Below are 6642 nucleotides of genomic sequence, written 5' to 3'. Positions count from 1 at the left end.
TTGGGTCTGGAGGTTGAAGCAAAAAGGTCCACAAAGACAAACGATCTACAATCCGGCTAGAAGGCATTCTACATGTCATTTCAAATTACATCGTCAAACTGACTGATTGTACTCCTCTTCAATTCCATCTAACAGGCTGTCTAATTTACAGTCCTGTTGGGAATATTTCGCGGCCAGTTCTACTTGGCCATACATTAAGCTCACAGGGATCTCCTTACCATCAGGCCCTGCCGGTCCGACCTCGGCCATATGGTTTGGGTCAGCCTTCGGGTACCGCGTCTTCACCATGGCCCAGGCCTCCCTGGCGCCTTGACGGTAGGCCGATATTTTCCACAGACGGAGGCATCGCCGTGCTCCCTGAAGCTTCTCAGCAAGCTCTCTAAGGCCCTCGGGTAGGGAGACGAAAGGCCATAAAGCCTGAACAACGCCACTCATCGCCTGCCGAACACGTTCGAGCAGTTGAACCAGCTCGGGAAGTTGGTCACCCATTGAACTAGGCATTTACTCTGCAGGGTGACCTATGAGCACACCTAAAAGACACATTTCTGTCAATCAACTTCCTCGCCGAATTCTTCTTTTCAAAGGAATTTGCTCAAGCACTTACTATAAATGCCGCGACGAAGCCGCTGATTCTCCTTCACGAAGCCCGACAGCTGGGCCCGAACACCTTTCAGCTCTTCTCCTAGTTGGGTGTGGGCATCTTGGAGCTTGTTTCTCTCCTGCTGCACCTTCAGAAGCACCCTCTCCCCAGCCTTTAGCTGACGCAGTAGTTGTTGCTTGTCCGGATCTAGTCCGGCGCCCTCTGCAATATTACTGTCATATTTACGCACACGCCGCACTTTGTTAACTACTTCTATTTTCGAAGCACGTATTATCGGCGGGGGTCTCGGTGGCTCCCCCAGTGGTGGCTAGTGCGGCCTCAAGTTGGGCCTTGCACTCTTGGAGCTCCTGGGACAGGTGGGTATTCTTCTCCGTAAGATCCTGCATAATAAATGATCCTTAAATCAGTTGTTTTAACTATTTTAAGTCTCGGGGGCTACTAGCAAATATAACTATTAAAATTACTTACCCGTATGTCCTTCACATACTGCTCTGTGGCTCTGGTCAAACCATCTTGAGCAGCACGGAGGTGCGCGTTTCCCGCATCAAAGGCATTCAACGCCTCCGGGGAGAAACACGCGTCACGAAGAACTGTTCGGCGACGCCTGTGATTCATGGTGCTCTCCACCTCAGACCGGGTGGCGGACAGCCTGTCGGCATCCTTTGTCGGAGGAGCATCCGGCTCTTGCCTTGTGTTCGCCTCCACTTCCGGACCACGCGATGGAGCATGGCTGGCAGAGGCTTGATTGGCAACCTCTCCGGACACTGTCCGGCGAGCACTCTTCCTCCTGGAAAGAGTTATGAGTGTTAATATACCTCATAGGGATCCTTCCCTTAAAAACAACGGTGCGCCGTACCATTGCGGCGACATTTCGATTTGCGTCGCACTCCTCTTCCGCCTGCTGGGCCGAACTGACCCTTGCTGGTCAGCCACCGCAGGTTCGGCTTCCCGCCTTAAAGGCACCTCCTGCGATGCACCATCAGTATAGGATGGTCAGAATTGAGCACGGATCAAATGATGGTGTCAAGAGCTCGGTCGTAGTCACCTGGGAGGCCAGAATCAAGCCGGGGTAGTCAGCCGTAATGGCGACTAGAGCATTGTCCATGCTAAGTTGGTGGAACACCCCGTCAATCAGCTCCACCTTTATGTCCGGTTCCTCTTCGGAGGTTGGATCAAAGGATCGTTCCGGATCCTCGGGCTGTGGAGTTAGGCTTCGTATGCCCTCCACGTCCCGGCGCAGCTCCTGCATCGAAATCACAAAGTAAAATACTTGACTTTGGAAGTATGGATCGGGTAGATAAACGTCCGCTTACCCAGCTCCGAGGGTTGTTCATGGAGAATCCGTTCAATGGATTCGTGCGGAGAAAGTCCTCCTCCTCCCCCTTGTACAAGCCGGACAGGATCTTTGCCAGATCGGCTGCCGAGCTCGGCCCTTTGCGGCCATGACGGGTGGCGTCGTCTTCCCCGTTGAAATCCCACATGGGGTGGCCCCTATATTGGAGTGGCTGCACCCCTCGCATATGCACATGGCCATGATTCCAATCATGGTCAATCTGGAGTGGGCCAGTAACCTAATCCGGCACATCAGATAATGGACGCTCCCATCCTCCTCCCGTTGAGGGCTCCGCGGGCGCCAACTTAGGCGTTTCTTCAAGGGAGCATTGCTGAACTCCGGGAGGCCGATCCGAACTGGATCCGGCAGAGGGGCGTCCTCCATGTAGAACCATTCTGAAGGCCAGTCTTCGGACGCCTTCTTCGGGGTGCCGGATAGATATCCGGTCCCAGCGATGCGCCATATTTCGGCTCCGCCCACTTGACATATCGACCCCTCATAGGAACGGGGTACGAGGCAAAACAATCTCTTCCACAGCGCAAAATGGGGCTCGATGCCCAGGAACAGCTCGCAAAGAGCTACAAAGCCCGCGATGTGCAAAATGGAGGCAGGTGTGAGGTGGTGAAGCTGGAGTCCGTAGAACTCCAGGAGCCCCCGGAGAAACGGGTGTATGGGAAATCCGAGTCCCCTTATTAGATAAGGGACGAAGCATACCCGCTCTCCTTTGGAAGGGTTGGGGACGCTCTCCACCTGCTTTCCGCCCTTGAAGGTGGCTAGTCCGGTTCGAACCGGAACCATGAAAGCTGGGGGAAGATATCCCTCGGTTTAGAGCGCCACTAGCTCGCTGTGTGGAATGGAGCATCTCCCCCAATCTCTTGGCTTAGGCTGGGAGCGTGAGAGGAGGAGCCGCGTCGACTATCCATGATGGAATGGGTTTTTGTTAGAGGCGCTTCGATGAGGACTTGCGGATGGAGGATGGTGTGAGCTGGATCTAGATCCTCGCCTCTCTTATAGGCAGCTCGTTCGCACGGCTAGGGGGTAAAATGTAAAAATACCCTAGCTTTTCGCATTCATACGACACGTGGAAGAAGGCCATTATTGGGCGTAGAAGCCAAGGGGCGCAACATTTATAAGGAAGCCGGACACTATTCCACAGGAACATGAAGTTTGAAGGAGAACCCGCCTTGCAACGCCGAAGACAATAAACGCGCCGGACTCGTCGTCGCTGAGGCCCGGTTCGGGGGCTACTGAGGGAGTTCCAGACTAGGGGGTGTCCGGATAGCCGAACTATCATCATCGGCCGGAGTCCAAGACTATGAAGATAGAAGATTGAAGACTTCGTCCCGTGTCCGGATGGGACTTTCCTTGGCGTGGAAGGCAAGCTTGGCGATACGGATATGTAGATCTCCTACCATTGTAACCGACTTTGTGTAACCCTAGCCCTCTTCGGTGACTATATAAACTGGATGGCTTTAGTCCATAGCACGAACAACAATCATACCATAGGCTAGCTTCTAGGGTTTAGCCTCCTTGATCTTGTGGTAGATCCACTATTGTAACACACATCATCAATATTAATCAAGCAGGACGTAGGGTTTTACCTCCATCGAGAGGGCCCGAACCTGGGTAAAACATCGTGTCCCTTGTCTCCTATTACCATCCGCCTAGACGCACAGTTCGGGACCCCCTACCCGAGATCCGCCGGTTTTGACACCGACAACATCCTTCATCATACCCTTTGGGGCGTACAACTATATCATCATGTCGTTCAGGCTGAAGAATGTCGGCGCCACCTTTTGGCGCTGCATGAAGAAATGCTTGCTGCCCTGATCGGCCGCAACGTGCACATCTACGTTGACGCCATCGTGGTGAGGACCAAGCAGCACCTCACGCTCCTAGCCGACCTCAAGGAAACTTTCGCCAACCTGCATTGGTACCAGATCAAGCTCAACTCGGAGAAGTGCATGTGCAGCGTGCCAGCTGACCAGATAGGGGCCACCAGTTCCCCATAATGCAATAGGGCGTGGCCACCCCCTGGGTGTGCCATGATGCCTTGTGGGCCCCACAGATGGCTTTCGGCCCCCATTGTGACGCTCCCGCCTCGACCGTGCACTAACCATACACACAAACATGAAAGATCAAGGCCAGAGACTCACGGGAAGGTATCACAACACAGATCTAGACACAAATTCAAACATAAAGCTTTAAATGACAAGCTAGGGCCACGAGGACCCGAATACATAAGTCAGCGAAATCAACAATATCTGAGTACGTACATAATTAGACACGTTTTCCTTAAGAAGGCTAGCAAAACAACGATATCTAGATCGAAAAGGCGCAGGCCTCCTACCTGGGGCCTCCTAACTACTCCTGGCCGTCGGTCTCCTCATAGTAGTAGGCTCCATCGAGGTTGTAGTAGCCATCGGCGGGATCAACTAGCTCCGGGGCTGTGTCATCTAATCGCAGCAACTGGGTAGAGGGGAAAAAGGTAGGGGAGCAGCCGTGAGTACTCATCCAAAGTACCCGCAAGACTTACTTCAGATCTACGCTAAGTATGAATCAATATCAAGGGAAGGGTTTATCTTAGGACTATACTGCCACTACTGCAAGATGGTCCAAACGCGACAGTACAATCAGAGATGCATTAATCGCAAACAGTGATGTAAAATAACTGTAAAAAATTATACCAAATGTTTGCGATGGCGGAGACATCAGACGCGATTCAGATTGTAGTTGCATGTGCAAATGCATAGCATATGGTTAATCCATACGAACTGTTTGTGATGATCCGGAATAATAGAAACGGGTAGCCATATCAAGGTGTGTGCGAATGGTCAGTGAGATCAAGGTGTGTGCGATATACGACATACAACTCAATTGGATGAACTGTGTTTGATTAGGCAACACAATAGAAACGGTTCAACTTAACAAGATGTGTGCGATATGTGGTATGTACTTCACATTGATGGACTGTTTGTGATGAGCCAAAGGAACAAAAACGATTCCTGTAAACAAGACGTGTGTGATACGTAGCAAACAACCCACTCGGATGAACTGTTTGCGATAAGAAAAATAGAATACAGACGATTACTATAGTTAATTCGTGTGTTATTCTGTGTGTAGATTTTTTTCCTTTCAAAAATGCAAGCTAGTTGCATGCGATGGCTAGGATATCATAGACGATGCATGTGCGAGTACTCGTGTGTGATGATTAGTAAGTTACACATATGTTTCCTTATGTTAGCACGTGTGTGATAACAGGTGACACCGCATACGGTTGTCGGGTTATATGCTCCACTTAGTCTTCCTGCGCTCCCGCGAAGGATTCTCGCGCTCCACAGGGGAGAATTGTAAAATCCCCAATCTCATAGCCAGCTGCTAGCTATAAATACCACAACAATGGTTGGCGGCGGTGACTCGCCACTGATCCTCTTGCTAGCTAGTTACCCACACATACCGGCATACGCCCAACTGCCATTGACAGGATGGAGGTGCATGACTGGGACGTGTGCCGGAGTTTCTATCAGGGCAGAGACATGGAAATGGAGCGGTTCCGCTGGTGTGTCATGTGCGTGATTGCACATTGTCTAGCAATACTGGAAGAGGCCCAGCAGCCCCAAGAGGCTCCCAGCGCCAGCAGCTTCGTAGGCGGACACGGTTACCCTGGTCGCGGGTCGGGACACTCAGAATGAACGGCCGTATGGGTGGTATGCTGATCACAGAGTCCAAGAAGACCATTGTCGAAAGGCCACCAGCTTAGTCTTTTAGCTTACATTTTATTATGGTTGTATGCAAATGCCACATATCAACATTTTAAGTCACTAAGCATATATAGCTCGTGTGTGTTTTGGGTGTTGCCGCATGTGGCATTTTAAATTATCCTGAATATGTAAGATAATTATTAACCGTTGCCATTGTAAATTTGCATCAACGGCGAGAAGAGCACGCAGGGACGACAGAGTGGAACGTGCCACGACCGCCTCAATGGCGAGCAAGAGGGGCGGACGGCTCGAGTAGAGTGTACCGCGGCTGTCGGCATTTTGAGAACAAGGATACCCAGACTTGCCTGCCTGTGGCCCATGGTGTGGCCCCCTCGATGACCCGGGGTAACATCCCAAATTTTCAATTTGGAATGTTATACATTAGATCATCATTGCATATCATATTTTATTGCATTTTGGGTTGATCCTAGAAATTCTACGCAACTCAAGGACCCGCGGAGAGAGTTGGGGATTTCGTTATTTTCATATTTGAGTTTTCTCAAATTTTGAAAAGAGGATCATTTGATTTTAATTATTTTTCTCTTCAAATATTTCTTAGATGAACATAAAAGAGAGGGGATAAAATGACTTCCCCGAATAAAGAAATATTGGAGGAAAATATTAAAATCAAATAAGATTTTTATTCGGAGTTTTATCGCTATTTTATTTGAATTAGGAAAAAAGTGCGTTTTCAAAATTGCATTAGAGGCCCAAATAAATGTTCACTTGGTCTGCTATATTTTTAGAGGACGGGGAAAATTTATTTCAGGATTTTTGGAGTCTGTTTAGTATTTCTTTAATTCGTTTTTCTGCGCGTTGGAATATTTAAAAAACGAACCGACTTACCGGGCCGTGTTCGCCCGGGACACTGACCCGGCCAGCCCTTTATATGCCGAAGGCCCGAGCCGAGCCACCCCCACCTGCCGAACCCTAGCCCCGCCCGATCC

This window comes from Triticum aestivum, chromosome 3B (genome assembly GCF_018294505.1).
Source record: "Triticum aestivum cultivar Chinese Spring chromosome 3B, IWGSC CS RefSeq v2.1, whole genome shotgun sequence".
Taxonomy (NCBI): domain Eukaryota; kingdom Viridiplantae; phylum Streptophyta; class Magnoliopsida; order Poales; family Poaceae; genus Triticum; species Triticum aestivum.
The sequence above is the reverse complement of the archived record's forward strand: the minus strand, read 5'-3'. Positions refer to the sequence as shown.